This window comes from Oreochromis aureus, linkage group 3, assembly GCF_013358895.1.
Source record: "Oreochromis aureus strain Israel breed Guangdong linkage group 3, ZZ_aureus, whole genome shotgun sequence".
Classification (NCBI taxonomy): Eukaryota; Metazoa; Chordata; class Actinopteri; order Cichliformes; family Cichlidae; genus Oreochromis; species Oreochromis aureus.
The window spans coordinates 89678351-89701201 of record NC_052944.1 but is presented as its reverse complement, the minus strand read 5'-3'; the positions used below and the strand labels follow the sequence as shown (position 1 = coordinate 89701201).

General features: G+C 42.2%; 1 protein-coding gene and 1 long non-coding RNA gene across 3 annotated transcripts in view; both read right to left on the bottom strand.

Moving 5' to 3' along the window:
- Window positions 1-22851, bottom strand: part of LOC116320990 (nuclear factor 7, brain-like) — a 1074516-nt gene that overhangs the window by 587261 nt on the left and 464404 nt on the right. The window lies entirely within an intron of this gene.
- LOC120438451 lies at window positions 20245-20622 on the bottom strand. The gene is made up of 3 exons (XR_005611920.1): window positions 20605-20622; window positions 20431-20519; window positions 20245-20347 (listed from the first exon to the last, which is right to left on the bottom strand). It is a non-coding gene; the product is annotated as an uncharacterized LOC120438451 (long non-coding RNA).

The window sequence follows — 22851 nt, the reverse complement described above, 5'->3', positions numbered from 1 at the left end:
TAAAAGTGGTTTAAATCATGAATTATATGTTTTTAAGTTTTGTCATAAATAAATTAATGATGTGTAACTTACCTGACAGCCTATCGTTTTGCCTGCTGACTGAAGCTGTCTTTTAACAACGTCTTTATTTGATTTTTTCATATATTTTACTGTCAAATGAGGAAACCTGAAGGGAGTGAACTTTCTCTAGAAAGTGGAGACGTGTGGAGTTACAGGAATAAACCTGTCTTAATGAATACATGAATGCAATGATGCAAATGCTGTAAACAGACTTTTATCTTAACTATTATTGTATGTTCTGAGCTCTGAGCAGTTTACTGATCATCACTTTACCTTCTTTAATTGGAGATGTTACAAAAAGTTGCTGAACATGAAAACGTTTCAATTTAATGCTTCAAACTGAATAATGTATATGTAAATGTTTAATATATCTTCAAGTTGACCTGTCTGTAATTTTCAAAAAGGTAACAAGTGGACTTGCAGCTAAGGTCCATAAAACCTGTGGGCCAACAGGTTTTGTGAGACTATACAGTCATCAAATGTTTTGTTGTTAAACTTTAAACAAATTTAATGTGTTTCTATGATACACTGACCAACAAGCATTTTATAATGATCATGTTTCAAAGACTTTTATTCACAACAAAACAACATGTAGTTCTGAAAGTGGTGCTGCTCCCAAAACTCAATACAGTGGTATTTTTGATCATGTGACCATATCTATATGCTTTTTAAAACAAATCAATCTGTAAATGACATGCCTTGGGGCTTAAAGAAACATAAGCAAGGTTACACAAAGGTGATTCAACTTGACCAACATGCAAATCATTAGGAAAATAAAGCTGTTAAAATATTAGCAAGACGTGGGCAAGGATTATGGATTCAGTTTAATTTTAATCACACATCTGTTTTATCTTTTACTTCAAAAATATGTATTGTAGAATATTGTAGAATACTGAAAGTAGACAACAAACCTTTGTTAAACAGGTGACCATTAGTGTTTCACAAACGGGTGGTCAGTACGGTGGCATGGTGATTAGCGCTGTACCCTCACAGCAACAAGTTCCTGAGTTCAATTCCATCATCAGGCTGGCGTCTTTCTGTGTGGAGTTTGCATGTTCTCCCCATGACTGCATAGGTTCTCCTCCGGCTTCCTCCCACAGTCCAAAGACATGCACTTAGTGGTGAAACTCTAAATTGCCCATAGGTGTGAGTGTGAATGGTTGCATGTGTATACAGGGAGTGCAGAATTATTAGGCAAGTTGTATTTTTGAGGAATAATTTTATTATTGAACAACAACCATGTTCTCAATGAACCCAAAAACTCATTAATATCAAAGCTGAATGTTTTGGAAGTAGTTTTAGTTTGTTTTAGTTTTAGCTATTTTAGGGGGGATATCTGTGTGTGCAGGTGACTATTACTGTGCATAATTATTAGGCAACTTAACAAAAACAAATATATACCCATTTCAATTATTTATTTTTACCAGTGAAACCAATATAACATCTCCACATTCACAAGTATACATTTCTGACATTCAAAACAAAACAAAAACAAATCAGCGACCAATATAGCCACCTTTCTTTGCAAGGACACTCAAAAGCCTGCCATCCATGGATTCTGTCAGTGTTTTGATCTGTTCACCATCAACATTGCGTGCAGCAGCAACCACAGCCTCCCAGACACTGTTCAGAGAGGTGTACTGTTTTCCTCCTTGTAAATCTCACATTTGATGATGGACCACAGGTTCTCAATGGGGTTCAGATCAGGTGAACAAGGAGGCCATGTCATTAGTTTTTCTTCTTTTATACCCTTTCTTGCCAGCCACGCTGTGGAGTACTTGGACGCGTGTGATGGAGCATTGTCCTGCATGAAAATCATGTTTTTCTTGAAGGATGCAGACTTCTTCCTGTACCACTGCTTGAAGAAGGTGTCTTCCAGAAACTGGCAGTAGGACTGGGAGTTGAGCTTGACTCCATCCTCAACCCGAAAAGGCCCCACAAGCTCATCTTTGATGATTCCAGCCCAAACCAGTACTCCACCTCCACCTTGCTGGCGCCTGAGTGGGACTGGAGCTCTCTGCCCTTTACCAATCCAGCCACGGGCCCATCCATCTGGCCCATCAAGACTCACTCTCATTTCATCAGTCCATAAAACCTTAGAAAAATCAGTCTTGAGATATTTCTTGGCCCAGTCTTGACGTTTCAGCTTGTGTGTCTTGTTCAGTGGTGGTCGTCTTTCAGCCTTTCTTACCTTGGCCATGTCTCTGAGTATTGCACACCTTGTGCTTTTGGGCACTCCAGTGATGTTGCAGCTCTGAAATATGGCCAAACTGGTGGCAAGTGGCATCTTGGCAGCTGCACGCTTGACTTTTCTCAGTTCATGGGCAGTTATTTTGCGCCTTGGTTTTTCCACACGCTTCTTGCGACCCTGTTGACTATTTTGAATGAAACGCTTGATTGTTCGATGATCACGCTTCAGAAGCTTTGCAATTTTAAGACTGCTGCATCCCTCTGCAAGATATCTCACTATTTTTGACTTTTCTGAGCCTGTCAAGTCCTTCTTTTGACCCATTTTGCCAAAGGAAAGGAAGTTGCCTAATAATTATGCACACCTGATATAGGGTGTTGATGTCATTAGACCACACCCCTTCTCATTACAGAGATGCACATCACCTAATATGCTTAATTGGTAGTGGGCTTTCGAGCCTATACAGCTTGGAGTAAGACAACATGCATGAAGAGGATGATGTGGACAAAATACTCATTTGCCTAATAATTCTGCACTCCCTGTATGTTTTAGCCCTAAGACAGACTGGTGACCAGTCCAGGGTGTACCCCGCCTTTTGCCCTAATACAGCTGGGGTAGGCTCCAGCATCCCTGCGACCCTGAAAAAGGATAAGTGGATGGAAGGATGGAACCACTGGAACTTTCTACACTTAGAAATATTTGCTCTCAAACATACAACTATGGGCACACTAAGGTGCCCATAAGGTCCATGCACTTTTGATTGGTGTTATGGAAATTTTACCAATAACCTGCAACACAGCCAGTGAGCTCGATTTGAAGTGGTTTAATTAACACATTGCAATGTGGAGAAAATGTTCAGATCAAACACCAAACAGTTTTCTGTGGATGGACACCACCCTGAACTCTTTTATCCCTTCCCAAACAAAGAACATTCCACAACTCTCACATGTTGGCCCATCTCATGGGGGGGGGCTATACCCCCTCCCTCACAGAGAGAATTATGACCTTGTTTTCTGCTTGGCCGTCACCTAAGGATTTAGATCCCTGATAAGAAGAAGAAGTCTCATTCTCTGTTTAACGTCTCCCATTACAATGGCCTCACTGTGTGTGAGGAGCATAAGGCCCCTCTGTAGTGAACATGCATATAAATAAGTGAGAAAGTGACATTGCTATTACTAATGTGAAATGATTAAATATGTGATTAATACAACAGAAAAGAAATCTACTTCCACAATTCCAAACTTTGTGATACCACTATTAAGAATTAAGAATAATTATTTGAGAATCACATAAAAACACATGGAGATTTTGTTTCTAAATACATCAACATCAACATCAGCGCCATTGCGTACTCAAATAATTCACAATGTGCATCCTCCCTATAGTCAGAAGAAAAAAACAAATTCACACTTTATGGTCATCTTCGCTCCATCTGAGTCTCCACCCTTTCTTCAAAGGATGGCAGTTATATCATAAAAGAAAACATAATATGAGATCATATAGAGAAATGAAACAACCTTCGCTGTTCGTCTCCAAAAGAAAACCTTAGTTACATCAAGCTGCTCTTTCATAAGAACCCGTTATTTACATAAGGAAGTTCTTTCAGTGTGAGACAGTCCTTATTATTGAACCCTGTTGTTTTTATTCTTTTACTGGACAGAGAAAACGCAGACTCAGAGAGGTCAACATATTTATAATCATTTTATTCAATCATTACTTTCTGGAAAGGGATGTGCACGAGGCTAACCCTCTGCAGATCTCAAGCATTACAAGCATATCGCCTATGTTATAATCTGCTCACTCCTCCCCTACCAAACCGTCACTTGATCTATTTCAATACTACATGTCTGCCCTATAGCTGCAAAAACGTCTGCACCCTAGCTCCTCATGTTATTTTGGCACAATTTACACGTCACACAGTTTCGATCACAACAACTTCTTTTACCTCTGTCCTTACTTCATGTGTGTGTGTGTGTGTGTGTGTGTGTGTGTTGCTTAGTTCCACTTTTTCTGTCTGCATCTGTTTCCTGTTCTTAATATACTGCCTCTGCAGCTCTGTACAAGATTTCCTGTTCTGCACAGCTCCAGTTTGGCTATGCAATTGGTTTGTGAGTCAAAGCTGGACTGTTATTAAAATACATAAACAAAATAATCAGAAAATAAGCACTAAGGTATACATATATATATATATATATAAAAGTTGTCCAACTAAAAAAGTCACTGCTGTTTAGTTTTCTGTCTTCATTTATGTTGGAAGTGATAGCAGAGCTGTATGTTTTAATTTTTGCAGAAATCTCTCAGTCACAACATGGCATATCATGTTTAGGTGGAAACTAGGGAGCTAACGTCCTGCTAACGTCTAACTCTGTTAAATTTAATAAATTCTGTTTTCATCGATGCCTGGATGTTAAATTTAATGTTACACCTGGTAAAGCAGCAACGCTGAGCATTTTATTAAAGATGAAAGAATTTAGACAGTTTTTAACTCTCAGTGATGCCGCAGTGTTCATTTTGCATTGGGACCTGAAGTGACAGAGTTTTGGACCCAGATTACTTTGCGAGGCTCCTGACTATGGTGGTCATAATGCTCCAACAATCCATCAAGCGATGTGTCTTCATAGCTTACCAAAGTCGCACTAAAACGTTTTTTGACAGATTTTTGAGCACCGTGTACCACATAAAATCGGTTTGAGGTCAGTAAGCACAACCAGAATTCATACATAAGGCGCACCGGATTATGAGGCGCATTGTAGATTTTTGAGTAAATTAAAAGATTTCAAGTGCACCTTTATAGTGTGTAAAATACAGTTCAGCTTTTTAATTCACTTAATAAAGACCTTTAACTGGGCGTCTTTTTTGTTCAAAATGTGTTTATTATGTAAATAAAATTTTAATTGTAATTTAGAGAATTGTAATTTTCTCTGTAGCACTTAGTGGATGTCATAAGCACTAAAGTTGTTTATGAAAAGCATAAAGACAAAATTTCCCGGAGGAAGCCACCCAAGGGAGTAATAAAGTTTTATCTACTCTAAAGGTAAAAAACAATATATACAGTGTTATCTTGATTTTAGTAGTCAAAAAGTATTTGCACCTCCCAGTGTTTTCCATAGAAACGTATGTTCGAATGGCTCTTTGGGTGTTAAAAGTTGCTGACCCCTGGCCTAGACAGACACAACCACCTACATATTATTATTGTTATTATTAATAGTATTATTGTTTTCTTGTGTGTGTGTATTGTATATTTTTGGGAAATAAAAACCATAGTTTTGCTTTATTTCCCTCTTTTAGTTCTTACATTATTAGAAGCTATAGGGATTTATGGCGTTAAGAGTTAATTGTTCAAAATTCAAACACATGTCCCTAAGCTGTCTCGCTCCCAATTAAAGAGGGTGTTGTTAAAGAGGAAAGAACCCTGTCTGTATCAATCGTAAGTTACTTACAACAAGCTACATAAGTAAAAATAATGTTTTTTAAGTAGCAGATACGTACATATAGACCTTACAACCACAAACTTAAATGTTTTTGATGAATATTTTCTGTGATGAACCAACATAAAGCAGCACATAAGTGTGAAGTGGTATGAAAATGATAAATGGTTTTCATTATTTTAAGCAAATGAAAATGTGAAAAGCATTTGTATTCAGCTCCCTGATACCACTAAATAAAGTTCAGTGCAATCAGTGCCTTCAGAAGTCACCTAATTAGAACTTAGAGTATGATTTAGTCTCATTATAAATACACCTGCTCTATGAAGGCCTCAGTGGTTTGTTAGAGAACATTAGTGAACAAACAGCATTGTGAAGACCGAGGAACTCACCAGACAGGTCAGGTATGAAGTTGCAGAGAAGTTTTAAGGAGAGTTAGGTTATAAATATATATCCCAAGCTTTGAACTAGTCAGAGAAGCTTCCAAGAGGCCCATGATCACTCTGGAGGAACTGCAGAAATCCACAGCTCAGGTGGGAGAATCTGTCCACAGGACAATTCTGAGCGCTGTCCTATATAGAAGAGTGCCAAGAGAAAGCCATTGTTGAGAGAAATACATAAAAGGTCCCCTTTGCAGGTTGCCAGGAGCCATGTAGGGGACACTGCAAACATGTGGAAGACAGAAAGTTGAACATTTTGGTTAAATGCAAAGAGCTGCATGTGCTGGAAAAGTAACACTGTTCATGACTCTGAACACACCATCCCCACTGTGAAACATGGTGGTGTCAGCATCATGCTGTGGGGATGCTTTTCTTCAGCCATTATAAGGAAGCTGGTCAGAGTTGGGAAGATGGATGGAGCTAAATACAGGACACTCCTGGAAGAAAACCTGTTGGAGGCTACAAAGGACTTGAGACTGTGAAGGAGATTCACCTTCCAGCATAACAATGACCCTAAACATACAGCAAGAGCTACAATGGGATGGTTTAGACCAGGGGTAGGCAACCTTTCTGATGGCGAGTGCCATCTAAAATTTCCTCAGAAGTCAGTGTGCCATATGAATGCATTAACAATAAATTTAATAACGCTCTATAAGAACAGTTACACACTATATAGAACTTTATAGAATTATTGTCACGGCGAGTGAGATGAGCCGTGTGGAAAATAAGGAAGGATCCAAATGCAGGCACTTGTACAGGTGATAGGGTGGTTTATTAAACACAAAAGAAAAGGACAAAACCACAAACGGGACCGACAACTATCTAAACTGAGAACAACTAAACTACTGATACAAACCAAGATCTGAACATGGAGGATGAGCGGAGGTAACGGACGACGGACAGCAGGGAGACACACAGATGAAGCAGGGTGGATACGCAGACGGACCAGCAACTACAAACACAGAAGACGCGACTTAAATACACACAGAGAAACACAAGGAGATTACACACAGGTGGGGAACACAGCTGGGAATAATCAACAAGACGAGACAGGGGTAAAACTGAACACACTCACATGAGACGCGGACTTTTACAATAAAACAGGAAACAAGCACACTACACCAAGACGCAGACCTGACACTGAGAGACAGACAGAATGACACATGGAACCTGAACTCACACAAAACATGAGAACACAAATCCTAAATATAAATAAACAGAAACATGGAACTCTAATAACAATAATCATCATCACCATCACCAAAACACCAAGATAACTGAAACACAGTACCAGAGAACCATAAAGAATAATCCATGATGCAAAAAGTAAACCAAAACATAATAAACTCAAAATACTGGGTCCAACGGACCCAGAACCGTAACAGTACCCCCCCCCCCCCTCTAAGGGCTGGCTCCCGACAGCCCTAAGCAAAAAAACACAGAACGAAAACAGAGCACCAAACCAGGGCGGGCGGAGGGGGTCCAGGACGGAGGGACAGAAACCGAACAAAAAACAAGGAGCAAGAGTGTCCAAACAGTCCAAAAACACAGGAAAACACAGCAAAACCAAACCAAAGCTCAATAAGAGTCCACAAACAGTTCAGGGGGTCGACCCGGAGGTCGGCCATACAGGGGCCAAAACAGGTCAGGGGGCCGACCGTGCACACGGCAGCGGCGGCGACGGGCAAACAGTTCCGGAGGCCGACCGTGCACATGGCAACGGCGGTGGTGCAGGCAAAACCATTCGGGAGGCCGGCCACGTGGAAGGCGGTGGCGGTCACTGAGCAGATCCGGAGGTCGGCTGCGATGCCAGCAGAGCCGACGATCCCTCTCAGGAGGCCGGCCTCGACGGCCATGATGCCCAATTAGAGGCCTGGAAAGCGGCCGGCAGAGGCGAGGCGGAACAGGACGAGTCGGGTTCCATGACGGCGTGGCAACCGCAGGGCCAGACGATGGCGGAGCAGAAGCCGGGCCAGGGGTGGACGAAGACACAGAGGCCGGGCCAGGCGTGGACGAGGCCGGGCCAGACGAGGCAGGACCAGACTTGGACGAGGCAGGGCCAGGCGTGGACGAGTCTGACGAGGCAGGGCCAGGCGAGGCAGGGCCAGGCGTGGACGAGTCTGACGAGGCAGGGCCAGGCGAAGGCGGAGCGGAACCTGACGGCAGCGAGACGGCTGCGGAACCTGACGGCAGCGAGACGGCTGCAGGCGTGGATGAAGACACGGGGGCCGGACCAGGCGTGGATGAAGACATGGAGGCCGGACCTGACGGCAGCGAGACGGCTGCGGAACCTGACGGCAGCGAGACGGCTGCGGAACCTGACGGCAGCGAGACGGCTGCGGAACCTGACGGCAGCGAGACGGCTGCGGAACCTGACGGCAGCGAGACGGCTGCAGGCGTGGATGAAGACACGGGGGCCGGACCAGGCGTGGATGAAGACACGGAGGCCGGACCTGACGGCAGCGGGACGGCTGCGGAACCTGACGGCAGCAGGACGGCTGCAGTCGATGATGCTGCAGGCGTGGATGAAGCTGCGGCTGCAGGCGTGGATGAAGCTGCGGGCGATGATGCTGCAGGCGTGGATGAAGCTGCGGCTGCAGGCGTGGATGAAGCTGCAGGCGTGGATGAAGCTGCAGGCGTGGATGAAGCTGCGGCTGCAGGCGTGGATGAAGCTGCGGGCGTGGATGAAGCTGCGGGCGTGGATGAAGCTGCGGCTGCAGGCGGAGATGTAGATGTCGTGGGGGATGATTTAGCCGGTGATGGCTGAACAGCCCTCCCCGGACCGCCAGCAGACGGGAGGATGTGCTGTCTGGGTCCTCCAGGACCCTCAGCTAACGAGGTGTGGTGCTGGACGGGCTCCTCGGACCCACCAGCTGACGACACAGGAGGCTGGACGGGTGACTCGGGCCCTCCAGCTGACGACACAGGAGCCTGGACGGGCGACTCGGGCCCTCCAGCAGACGACACAGGAGCCTGGACGGGCGACTCGGGCCCTCCAGCTGACGACACAGGAGGCTGAACGGGCCCCTCGGACCCCCCAGCAGATGTGGCATAAGGCTGGACGGGCTCCTCAGGCCCTCCAGCTGACGAGGCAGGATGCTGGCTGGGTTCTCCAGAACCCCCAGCTGACGACACGTGAAGCTGGCTGGGTTCTCCCGAACCCCCAGCAGATGACAATTGAAGCTGGCTGGGTTCTCCCAAACCCCCAGCAGATGACACTTGAAGCTGGCTGGGTTCTCCCGAACCCCCAGCTGATGAAACTTGAGGCTGGCTGGGTTCACCTGAACCCCCAGCTAACGTGGCTTGAGACTGGACGGGCTCCTCGGGCCCTCCAGTGGAAACAGACACTGAGGCAGCAGGTATGCAGACCTCTGCCGGTGTGGACACTGGCTGGAACTGAGCAGCACAGTGGCTAGACTCAGGCAGCAACAGTGGGATGCAGTCCTCAGAGGGCTGAAAGTGTTCCCCAATACACTCAGCAGAGGACGGCGGCGGACGGATGAACTCACTTGAGCTCTCAGGGGGCGCTGAGAGCCGAGACTGCTCAGGTGAGTTCCCCGGTGAAACTGCTGGCGCTGGCGTCTTGACCTCTAGGGGTCCAGAATCAGCTGGTGAGCGACACCCAGCCTCTGGGGAGGCCCTAGAGGGAGTAACTGTCTCAGAGGTGGCCAGCTTAAGAGAGCCAGCAGATGACATGGTGAAGTGTGTTCCCTGCTTAGAATGAGACAGTGAGGATGGTGGCTGAATGGGTGAGGCTGCTGGCTGAACTGAGGGCAGCGAGGCTGCTGGCTGAACTGAGGGCACCGAGGCTGCAGGCTGAACTGAGGGCAGCGAGGCTGCTGGCTGAACTGCTAACTGTACTGCTAACTGTGTTACAGACCCCTCAGTGAATTGTGGTGAAGGTGTGGATGGGGGGATATGGTCAGGAAAAACTGTTTCAGTGAGGTTTACAGCTTTCCCTGAACGAACTGATGGAGACGAAAAAACTTCCTTGACACTTAAATTCCCTACGTTCATAGCGCTAGACTCAGGTACTCCAGGCTTGGAAACAACAGCATGAACACAGTCAGTAACACAAAATGTAGGCTCAGACAAGGCAGTCTTTGGGGCAGTGGCCATGGGTGAGACGGAAAAATTATTGTCATCTACAGAAGACACACAAAAGACAGCTCCAGAAAACACAGTCACAGAGTCTGATGCAGCAGAAACACAGTGTCCCTCTCACTCACCACAGCCAGCTGCTCTGACATTCTAAATTCCGGCTGTGGGGTACCGCGCCGACGGCGTGAACACCGCTTCCTCCGTGGAGACAGCTCCGACGGGCCGGGTAACTCCTCATCCGGCGGTACGGACGGCACGTCCTCCGTTGAAGCGAGCGGGCGAGCAGTGACGGCAGGGGGGTGAAGGTGTAGTTCGTGGAGAATGAAGTTTTGTACTAGCGGGTGGAGTGAGTCCAATAGCCAGGGATAATCGGAAATAAGTTGTTGTAGCCTGACTTCCAGAACGTAGAGGAACGCCTCTCCCTCATGCTCAAGCCACAGGTTGATTAATTTGGAAACTGAGTCCGTTATGAGTTTTCGAAGCTCCGTGGGTGGAGTGAATGCCGCTGGATCCATATCTGGCTGGTCCGTACTGTCACGGCGAGTGAGATGAGCCGTGTGGAAAATAAGGAAGGATCCAAATGCAGGCACTTGTACAGGTGATAGGGTGGTTTATTAAACACAAAAGAAAAGGACAAAACCACAAACGGGACCGACAACTATCTAAACTGAGAACAACTAAACTACTGATACAAACCAAGATCTGAACATGGAGGATGAGCGGAGGTAACGGACGACGGACAGCAGGGAGACACACAGATGAAGCAGGGTGGATACGCAGACGGACCAGCAACTACAAACACAGAAGACGCGACTTAAATACACACAGAGAAACACAAGGAGATTACACACAGGTGGGGAACACAGCTGGGAATAATCAACAAGACGAGACAGGGGTAAAACTGAACACACTCACATGAGACGCGGACTTTTACAATAAAACAGGAAACAAGCACACTACACCAAGACGCAGACCTGACACTGAGAGACAGACAGAATGACACATGGAACCTGAACTCACACAAAACATGAGAACACAAATCCTAAATATAAATAAACAGAAACATGGAACTCTAATAACAATAATCATCATCACCATCACCAAAACACCAAGATAACTGAAACACAGTACCAGAGAACCATAAAGAATAATCCATGATGCAAAAAGTAAACCAAAACATAATAAACTCAAAATACTGGGTCCAACGGACCCAGAACCGTAACAATTATATTTGTTTGCAGATGTTGGCAGCTATCAGCAAATAGTTATCAGCTATTTTGAAACAAAAAAAGACACTTTTTATCTATAACAAGAACTCCATAACAGCAAATGAACTGTACAACAGAAAATACAAATGCTATTTATGGTCTCCTCACAAGAATGATAAGAAAAATAAACTGAGCCAATATGGCATGTTTGTTAATACACATGTTAATGTGATCTCTGGTCTCCCACTCAGAGACACAGGTCTCCGAGTGTCCAGCATTCAGACAGCTACCTGAGGACACTCATGTGAGAGAAAATCTGCTCACACAGATATGTAGAGCCAAATACTGTCAATAAGGCCTCTGCAATGTTCTGAAGACAGTTAAACTTATCAGGTAGTGATGTCCAGCAGGTGAAAATGCAAGCTCCATGAACACGCACAGCTGTGGATTCCAGCTGCTTCGATGTCGCATTAACTGGTATTAACTCAGCCAGTTAATGCGAGACAAATCTAGCTGCTCATTAAAGCTTTCTGGTTTGATCAGAGAAGAAAAGATTGGTCCATACACCTGAAAGTCCCCAAAACGCATTGTGAATTCTGTCTCGAGTCTACGGATGTATCCGTGTATTTCCGTGGTGCTGATGCTGTGCTGAGTGGAAAGCTCCTAAAGCTTTTGAAGTGTCGGAATATGGAAAGCTAACAACGTCCCTCTCACCAGTAGGCTAAGTTATTTTAGCCTGTTACAAGTTGAATCAGATAGTTGGGGTTGTTAGCTAAGATACCATCATTAAGAAGCTGCACAACTAATGTGTCTACGCGAGCTAATTTGCGGTCCGGGGATTATGACTAGAGACCGGCCCACTAGGTATGATAGGAAAAGCCATAAAGCCTTTGAATGAAAACAAACGCTGTTGTGACAGTGATGTACACTGTTCTGATGGTATATGTATGATTTCTATACATTTTATGTCAGATAAAAACTTTGGTTGTAAGCTTCAGATAATTATTTAATAAAAGCTAGATAATTTAAATGAGAATAAGAAAGTATTTCTTTGTGCCCCCCTCTCCCTGTTAATGCCCTACCTGCCCCCCTGGCATAACTTTGCTAGACCCGCCCCTGCACAGTTACCAGCTGTCAGCTACATAGAAAAGGATCCTGGTGTTATTTGTCTCTCAGAAACAGTTCATAACTTCCCTTCAACTCATCCATGTCACCTAAAAGATAAACCTGTTTCTCCATCACCTGTTCAGCTCTGATGATTCAGTAAGGACATCTCCTGGTTTCATCTTCATGTTTCCCTCTCACCACATATCCAACCCGATATCATGACCAGCAGCTTTACAGCTGTGGCTCCAGCAAACATCAGCTGATACTAGAAATTAATATTGAATAAATTCTAACAACAGCTGATCAAGCTTAAACGTGCTGCTGTTGTTTAACGTGACATCCGGCGGTTTCCTCTTTCTGGCGCAAAGTGGGCGATAAATAAACAAGAGAGAAAAGCCGATCAGCTGATCATTGATCAGTTTCATGATTGAAGTAGAAACAGGAGGGGAGAGAATGAGAGAAGAAGAAGGAGCTGACAGCGTAAAGACACAGAATAACTCCAGCTTTGTGTCTTTTTCCATTCTAGCTGAAGTACGGGACAAACTGTGTTCCTTTTCAGCTCAATACGAAACACGTAATATTTTCTCTCAATACGGGACGATTGGCAACTCTACTAACTAACCTTGTGAATAAAATAAAGTTCACTATTAGTAACATCACAGCACCCACCCAGCTGTATAGAAACTCCGTCATGCTAGCTAGTACGCAGTAGGAGTTATTGTACCTGACTGTAAAAAGTCAGCATAACGAAAATAAACTCCACCTAAACTTAGTCAAAAGAGTTTGGAAAGAAAAGCGTCTGGACTTCTTTAAGTTGCTTGAAGACGTTTCACCTCTCATCCAAGAAACTTCTTCAGTTCTAAGGTCAAATGGCGGAGAGTCCCAGATTTAAACCCAGTGGGAGTATCCCCCCAGTGGATGTGTAATAAACATGACAGACAGGGAGACATGGAATGAAACACAAGGAGGGAAACAAGGCAACAGGAAAGGGAAACAAGACACAAGGACACACAAACACACAGAGGGGCACAGAGGACAAAGACACAAGTAACTAAAACAGAGATTAAAGTACTAAATGAACTAAAACCATAACATAATACAAAATGACATAAAAAACACAAGAAACTCAAAATGCTTGGTCAGGTGACCCAAAACCATGACACCTTCCTATCCGGTCTTTTAGTGATGACGTGACGAATCCTGCTTCCAGGCCAAAGTAGTCTGTGTTTAATGTGGCTTTTGTGTTGTTAACATGTTTAATGCTTTGTATTTTCTTCTATTTAATCTCAAAAAGCTCCTAAAAACAGTCAGTGTTCACTCTTGACCTCCCTCGGCTTTTATTACCGCTAATCATTTTAAAGCTCAGTTTTTAAAACCTTACGATGTAACTACAGCACAGCCCATGCAGCAGTATATGAATGACTAACCTCGTATTGTGGATGGATTATCTCAGTTGTTCTCCTGGCTGAAGTTTGGTCCATTTACAGCATCCTGCCATGCGATTACATTTGTTCCTGACCACCGAGAACACTCACGGCAACTTTTATTGAGTGGAAAAAAAAGTTTAGACAGTTTTTCAACTCTCAGTGATGCCACAGTGACCTTTGATTTATGGACCTGCAGCAGAGTTTGAGCCCAGACACGGCTAGTGACGTCAGACTTAAAGACCGGATTGCAAAATGGGAGGCGGATCTATCAGCCAACTTGGACCAAAACTTCTGGTATCTGTTATGTTTAAAAATCTTTCAATTGATTAGAAATCCTAGTGTACAATTTATACAGTACTACACAGAGTGCCCTATACAGGTCAACAAATGTTCAGGATGGGTTTTATGTCTTATAACAACAGCTCACACTGTCAAGTCAATACACCTATAAATTACATCCACACTGTCTTTTTGATTCTCACGTTCGTTTCAGGTGTGAATACCTCATAAAGAGGCACGCTCACTATAACAGCACTGGTTATAGTGGAGGCAGGTTTACCATGGCCACCACTGCAGACTCAAACATCATGCCAGTGTTAAACAGGATACAGCATCCACAGCAATATGAAGTTCAGGAGAGGTACTTCATGGTTCAAAGGTTGCTGAGCGGATTTAAACACTACTGTGGGCAGTGATAAATTCAAATACACTAGACGTGAGAGTTAAGGTAAGTATACAACTGTGACTCCTATCTACAAAAACCTGAACGAAGAACATGAGAGTGGGGTCCAGAGTCCAGCATGAGTAGCGAAGGGCAGAGCCACTGCAACAACAGGACAAGAGAGTTAATGCAGAGGTTTGCAAGAGGGGGGTGAGTGCATGGATCAAGGCAGGATAACAGCAGGAGAGACCAGTTATTGGGCTGTGGTTAACTGCAGGCTGACTGAGATTATGTTGCGTGGAGTTGACTAGGGACAGAGAGAACAAGGTTAGTACAAATCTTTTGAGAACAAGAAATATGAGAAACCGACACTAAATTTCAATTTAAAATTTTTTATTGTTCCACAAGGGGATATTAGGATTTTTCAAACAATTAACAATAGAATGAGCCTTCCTAAGCACATTTGTGTTATAAATGGCTGAATTTCCATCTTGCCGGTGCCCTGAAATTTTGCTAGCAGTTTTTACCAGAAGTCCCAGCTGATTCTTTTTCTTCACAGTCAAGGTATTGAACCAGACAGCGATACAAAAAACATAGCGGATTAAATAAACCTTCTATAAAACAAAGACAACATATCAGATGAGACATTACTCTGCACAATCCCAATATCAGCAGTTTTAATAATAGTAAAGTAATAGTAAACAAGAGGACTTCCTAAAATCGATAATCATGTCTTTAGTTTTAGACACAGTGAGTGAAAGGAAGGACTCACCACACCAAGCCACAAAATCTGTCACCAGTCTTTCCATTTCATTATTATCTCATAACACTTGTTTTATCAGCTACCATGTCTCATGTGGACTTTACAGTGTCTACAGTCTCAGATCAACACAGCCCTGCCTTCCAGCACAATCAGCAGCAGGAGCAGCAACTCCTCAACAGCAACATTGTACTCATCAGGTAAAACATATGCATGCTTTGCATTCTTCCCACATAATGTCAGTGATTGTATGATGTAATTCCACATTAGATTCTTGATGAATGTAGGTTGTTGTTATTCAGCCTAGTTCTAATGTGCCTCTTTTTAACTTTGAGCATCTGCCCCTTCAAACATCTCTGCACAGCCCTGAATCTAAGCTTAAGCTGGTGAAATGTTAACTTATAACCAGCTGTCGTTGTTTATCGGCTTCTTGTATGCTGTCCAGAGAAATGCAGAGACTGTCTTCCTCAAAGTCAACAGTTTTAAATGGAGACAGCTTTAATGTGTCAAGGACATTATGTCATTACAACATGCGAAAGTGCAACAATAACATGTTTTCTCTAAAGTGAAGTATAAAGAATCTAAATGCAAAAAAAGAACAGTTTGAGCTCTTTATCTTATTTTACTGATGATCAGTGATGTACAGCAATGCATGTTTAATCTGTTACAGTTTATTTTCCTACAGGTGTGGGATTCAGCCCAATCCCAAGTCGACCCTAAGTTTTAAGACTTAGTTCCTTCTCTCGTGCTTATTTAAATTTAGTTTTTTGTCTTGTGCTTTAACGCTTGTCGTGGTTAACCCGTGGTTAACATCACAGCACTATAAACTGCAGGTGATGCCTTTTACTACATCTTATTAATATTTTGCTCTTACTATTTTTCTATTTATTTTTATTATTTCATTTTATTTTATTTTTTTCTACTGTACCATTCTGCTGAGTGACTGTCTTCTGCTCGTCAAATACATTTCATTGCGATGTTGACCCTGTGCTAACTTGCATATGACAAATAAAACTGAAAACTGAACTGAAAGCTTAAGTCAAAGTCTGCAGACTTAAAGAATCACAGAACGTTTTTCTCAAAGACTTCAGGCTTCTCATCTGAGCAGGGCCATTGGGATTGGACCTTTTACTGTCATTGATAAAAAGTTATATATTTTATATGTGCATATATAGATATATTAAACACAATTCTACTATATAACATAACTGCAACATACTTGCCAACAGCAGTTTAACTAAACATATATAAATTTCTCTGGAGTTTACAGTCTGGTCTCTTTTCTCAACCTTCCTGTTTCCACTTGAGCCGCCCTTTTTCAGATTCTAGAAATCACATTCAGGTCTTTTACATTTGAAAACCGCTGAATTTAACATGGGCCTCAAACTTACAGAGAGGGAAAAAAACTAAAGAAACAGAAAACTTTAGTGTCAAGAGCTTTTATGTTCATAGATCTGTAACAATGTTACCTGATTTATTACTCTGTAAAAACCCACAAAGGACTCATTCTTTTATTAATAGAAAAATAAGCTCAAATCACCAAGAAAACACATTAAGATCAAAAGAAAAGAAGTGAAATTATCAGGACTTGAGTCTAACTTAGCATTTTAATTTACGTGTTTCATTAGATATTGCTTCTTCTATACTTGCCTACGTGATGCATTTGTGTAAGTCAGCAGAGGTTTCGCTTCCTACTCTTAAGGGTATAGTTGATCACCTAAAAAACTCAAACGCTGCTCATGACATCCTTCCATCTCGCATTATTATAGACGGGTTTAACATTATCGGGCCCTGTATCTTATCATTAATTAACCTGTCATTGTTATCGGGTTGTGTTCCGGCTGCCTTTAAACACGCTGTAGTGCAACCTATACTCAAAAAGAGCTCCCTTGATCAGAATGACCTCGCTAACTTTAGACCTATTTCTAAGCTCCCATTTCTGTCTAAAATCCTAGAGAAGACTGTTCATTCCCAACTTCAAGCTTATTTGGATGCAAATAATATCGGGGAAAAATTCCAGTCGGGGTTTAAGCCACGCCATAGCACAGAAACTGCATTACTGAGAGTCTTTAATGATCTTCTCTCAATTACTGATTCAGGGCGCCCTGTGGTGTTAATTTTGCTTGATTTGTCCTCTGCTTTTGATTTGGTGGACCATAATGTCCTTTTAATGAGGCTTGAGCATCTGGTGGGAATCACAGGCAGTGCCCTTAGCTGGTTTAAATCCTATCTCTCAGAAAGGTCTCTTTCTGTCACCATGGGTACCTATGCCTCCTCCATTGCCCCTGTTACCTCTGGTGTCCCCCAGGGGTCTGTGCTGGGTCCCATGCTGTTCTCCTTATACTTGTTACCCTTGGGCCGAATCTTTGATAAATACAATTTCTCTTTTCACTTTTATGCGGATGACATTCAAATCTATTTTGAACTAGCTGAGGATGTCACGTCGTCATTGCAACACTTCTCTGATTGTATGAATGAAGTTAAAAACTGGTTACTGAGCAATTCTCTTATTCTAAATGATAAGAAGACTGAAATTCTAATCTTTGATACTCCCTTCTCTCGGGCTGAATCAACTGGTATTTTTGGGCCCTTTGCTGACTCCCTTTCTGACACTGTGAGGGACCTGGGTGTTGTCTTGGACAGTTCCTTCAAGTTGGACAAACATGTGTCCTCCGTAGTTAAATCGAGTTTCAATCAACTACGTCTAATCTCTAAGGCCAAGCCCTACATACCACGTAAGGACCTGGAGAAACTTATGCCTTTGTTACATCAAGGTTAGATTATTGTAATTCCCTTTATACTGGTCTCCATTCTGCCCTTATTCATAAACTGCAGCTTGTTCAAAATGCGGCTGCTTGGTCTCTTAACTGGAACTGGCAGGTTTGAGTCTATTACTCCAGTTCTTTCCGACCTGCACTGGCTCCCTGTTAAATTTCGTATTGATTTTAAAATTTTATTGCTCACTTTTAAAATCATAAACAACACCAGCGCCCAGCTATCTTACGGATCTCCTCAGTTTTATATCCCTGGGAGAGCGCTTAGATCAGCAGGCCAAATGCTCCTGGTGCGACCGAGATCTCGGCTCAAGACCAGAGGTGGCCGCGCATTCGCCGCTGTCGCACCCTACCTCTGGAATAACCTCCCCCTAGCTATTCGGGCGTCTGATTCAATTCTATCTTTTAAATCTCGATTAAAAACGTATTTGTTTAGCCTTGCCTTCCCCAGCTCTTAGAGCCCACATCCTTAGTGTATTGGAACTTATTTTTATTACTTGTTAATGATTATAATGTTTTAACCTTCAGCCTTTCGGGTTGTGTCTACTATGCCTGGTGTATTATTGGTTAGTTATGTCACCTGCCTGTTAGTATATTTTATGTGTATTTTGTATTTTATGCTTTATATTTGTATTTATTATTGCTCTTAACTCATTCTGTGAAGCACTTTGGCATACCTGTGGTTTTTAAATGTGCTATATAAATAAAATTGTATTGTATTGTATTGTCAGCAGATGTTGCTGTCACAATGAAACAGAACTATGGATCCTAATAAACTGCACACAGACAAAGCCTGTGCAGTGACGTCCACAGAAGGACAGTGTGTAAGGTGTTGGAAGCCATACTGAAAAACAAAAACAAGAGACTAGAGCCTATCAGGGAAACTAGTGAGTGGACCTCTGATTAAAGAATTTCTACCAAACTACAACTGCAGCTGAACAAATGAGCTGTTGGTGGAACTTTACACTCTGAAATATTGAAAGATTTAAAGGATGAGACAGCTCAGCACAGCATGTTGTTAACTTCACACATCAATAAGGCTGCCACAAGCGATTATTTTGATAGTCGACTAGTCACCGATTATTTTTACGATTAGTCGACTAATCAGATCATGCATCCATTGGACGCAAAATGTACAGCTTATTGCACCAGCATGCATCCGCTCTTATATAACTATCATTGGCTTACAGCTTTAAGTGTTTAAGGTATGTGCTAACTAAGAAAAAAGACAAGATGATATTTTATTAAATTTTAATGAAATTTGCAGATTGTTTCGGTGGATTTTAATAAACTCAGCTGTCTGCTCCTTGCTATCTAAAATATAACGGGACACCAGAGTATATTCTCGAGCATCTTACACTTCTGATAATCATTTGTCTGCTTGACGTTTATTCAGCTGTGTAAAAACGATAACTTTAATCTCAGCCAAACCGATTTACTCAGGAACAAATAAAATACTGAAAAAAGCCAAACAATAACATTTTTAAGTTATCGAAGTGACTTATATATCATGTTTAACCTGAGTAGCGAAAGACGATTAGCTGGGAGTCCGGTGTTCTCACGGGCTCTAGTGAGCCTTGAACCCGGGCTCGCTATTGAGCTGGTGGGTAACAGACGTCTCCGAAAACGTCAGAGCGCTTTTGAAAATATGCGGTGTCTTGATAAACTGAGCAGATATTTCAGGTTTACACAGCTACATTCTCGCCTGAAAATATGTTAAACGTTTATTTTGTGACCCAGAAAGTGTAATAAGAGTAATATTAAAAATAACTAGCTGCCACCATTGTTGGAAACTGAGCTGGGCCGCACTATGAATTCTGGGACACAGCTTCTTCTTCTTCGGGGTTTAACGGCTGCTGGCATCCTTGTACATACAGTGCTGCCATCTTCTGTTTTAGTCCGTTATTACACTCTTAAATCCTACTACTTATTCCTGCGTCTTTTGGGATCTTACAAAGCTTCAAACAGCACGTCGACTATTAAATTCGTCGTCGACGATTTTGATAGTCGACGTAATCGTGACTAGTCGACTAAACATGGCAGCCCTACACATCAAGTGGTTCAGGCCAGTCAGACTTCAGTTTTGCAGCCACCGTCCACATCCTGCTTCTTCAACTGGTCGTCATGGTAACTCTGGACTTTCCTCCAATGAATCCTGAAGTCTGTCAGTCCTTCTGACAGCATGAGGCCTGACAGCTGGACAAAATGTGCAGATGATGAAAAACATGAAGCATAGTTTGAACTTGTGTCAAGTTTGTGTTGGTGACTGAACTGCTGACCTGCTGTGAAACCTGCTGCTGGATCTCTGTGCTGTGCATGTCTGCCTCTGACTGAAGCTTCATTTTCACCACTGTTTGCTTTGTCACTGCTAAACATGAACCACATATAAAAACACAAACATTAGTGTTTTACATGATGACAGGATCTTACAGTGTTTGCATTCTGGACCTCACCTGTGAAACAGAAAAAATTAAATCTGACCCCACAGTTGACATCTCCCCATTCCCCTGACATTAATCTAAATGCTCCACAGTATTCAATTGAATTGTAGTTATTAGGCTCAGAAGGATCCCAGTTAGTGAATGTGGAGGTTGTGCTGTCAGACCAGGAGGCCCAGGGATCCCTGTAGACCAATCCACACATACTGAACTGTTGATCCATTCAAAGTGAGCGTGATGTTGGATTTCTCCTCTTTGCTTCTTATACTGGTCAGGTCTGTGTGGTATGTCCTGCAGTACGACTGAGCCGCTGACCAGGAGCTATTTATGATATGATATTCTAGAAGAACAGAACAAAACTGTAAAATGCACGATTCTTTCCTACAGTGCAGCCATACCCGCGACCTTGTTGTTGTTAGTTCACATTCATTGGCCGATGCTTAGCGTCATGTTATTATGTGTCCCAACATCCAATGGCATATCACATTGTTTTCATGGCCACACCCTCACCCCAGGTGCAGAGGCCTATTTCTGTTCAGGAATGTTGTGAATACTTTGAGATTCATATTAATTGCAATTCTTACCTCTACATTTATTAAAAAAAATATATAATTAGCACAGCGTGGCCGTGAACTGATTTAGATTGTGGCATGCAAAAGAATCTCAACTAATTAGCTCAAAGATATTGAGCTTGTTATTCAACCCCAAGCTTGTAGGGGGAGCGCTTTATTTAAACACTTTCCAGTGTTTCCATGTGCCTCAACCTTCAACAACAGCAGAACAGAAGTCACTCATGGTACATGAGTGACATCCTGCTACAAAACAACAACTGTCAGTGACTCTGCACCACGGCGCAAACACAACATTCAAGATAACAGTTAAAAGTAACTTACCATAAACAATAAAACAAGAACATCTAAACAGCAGCACATGTCCCAAGGCATGATGGGAGAGAACTAGCTGTTTCTGGATGTATTTTTACGATCTAAATATGCATATGTGCAAAAAAATATATTTAAGAAACAAGTAAATTGTGTTTTACTATATTTACAGTGATGTTATGTTGTTTTACCTTTGACATGTAAGATCACAGTCTGCTTATGTAAATTGAATGATATCCTAGGAAGACAGTACAAAACTGTAAAAAATTACAGTAATATACTTTGACATTACTATTTTTTGGAACAGTGTACCAATAACTCCTGGCCCTTTTTTAAATCAGTTCTGAATTCTTCAGTAAATCCTTCACCTTACATTTTAAAAGATTAGATTTCATTATAATGTCTGTACACCATAATAAGCATTGTATCAAAAAATGAAAAAACGAATCAAATTCCTGAAAATATCACACTATGTATAGTTTAAAAACTTAGCATATCTATCTGTCTATCACAGCTACTGCTGTGAACTCAGTCCACTATCTTAGTGAAGTGGCTGTGTTAGCTTAATAGCTGTTAGCTTATTAAGTATTGGTGACACTGAGAATTGGTTTGCTGGCATGTCAATAAAAATGAAAACATAGAAATCTAAAGAAAATTAGCATACTTACTGTGATACAAATAATACTGGTAATGGTCAACACTTTATAGCCGGTGTTCCTGGTCTTTCAATGAATCTCCACTCCCACCCACTCATATTTCAAAAGCAAACAATTGCAAAAAAGTGGGCGAACCTCCATACATGACACGAAATTACCTCACAAGTTGAGTTTTTCTTGGAAGAAATTCAAAGCATTAAAAAGCTAAATAAAACAGCTAGCTGACTATTTTTATAGTTTGCAGTTGATATAGGCTTTTTTTAAAATCATAAATTCATTACAGTAAATTCATAATTTTTTGTCATATATTTTTATAATATTTTTTATGTGATGTTTCAAAACAGAAATAAAACAACAAAAACAATTTGTTAAACAGTGTGCATAATGTTAGTGCAAGAACCTGTGAGCAACTGATAATAGACAATGTCTCTTATCAAAAAGACATAAAAAAAAACTATTTTATGTTTGTGGTCAAATTGACCCCACGAATCGAAATATTCTAAAGATGGCTGCAATATAACTGAGATAAATACGTGAAATTAAATTAAGTTTTTAAGTAGCAGGTATTTTTTAAGTTGTCTTAAACTTTTGATCAGGACTATATGCACCTTCATTCTCTGCAACACATCAGCCAGTGCTTTCCCTTTACAGTCATAGTCCCTACATTTAAAATCCCTTTTCTTACACACCATACTGCCTTTACCTCCCTTTATTTATACACCTTC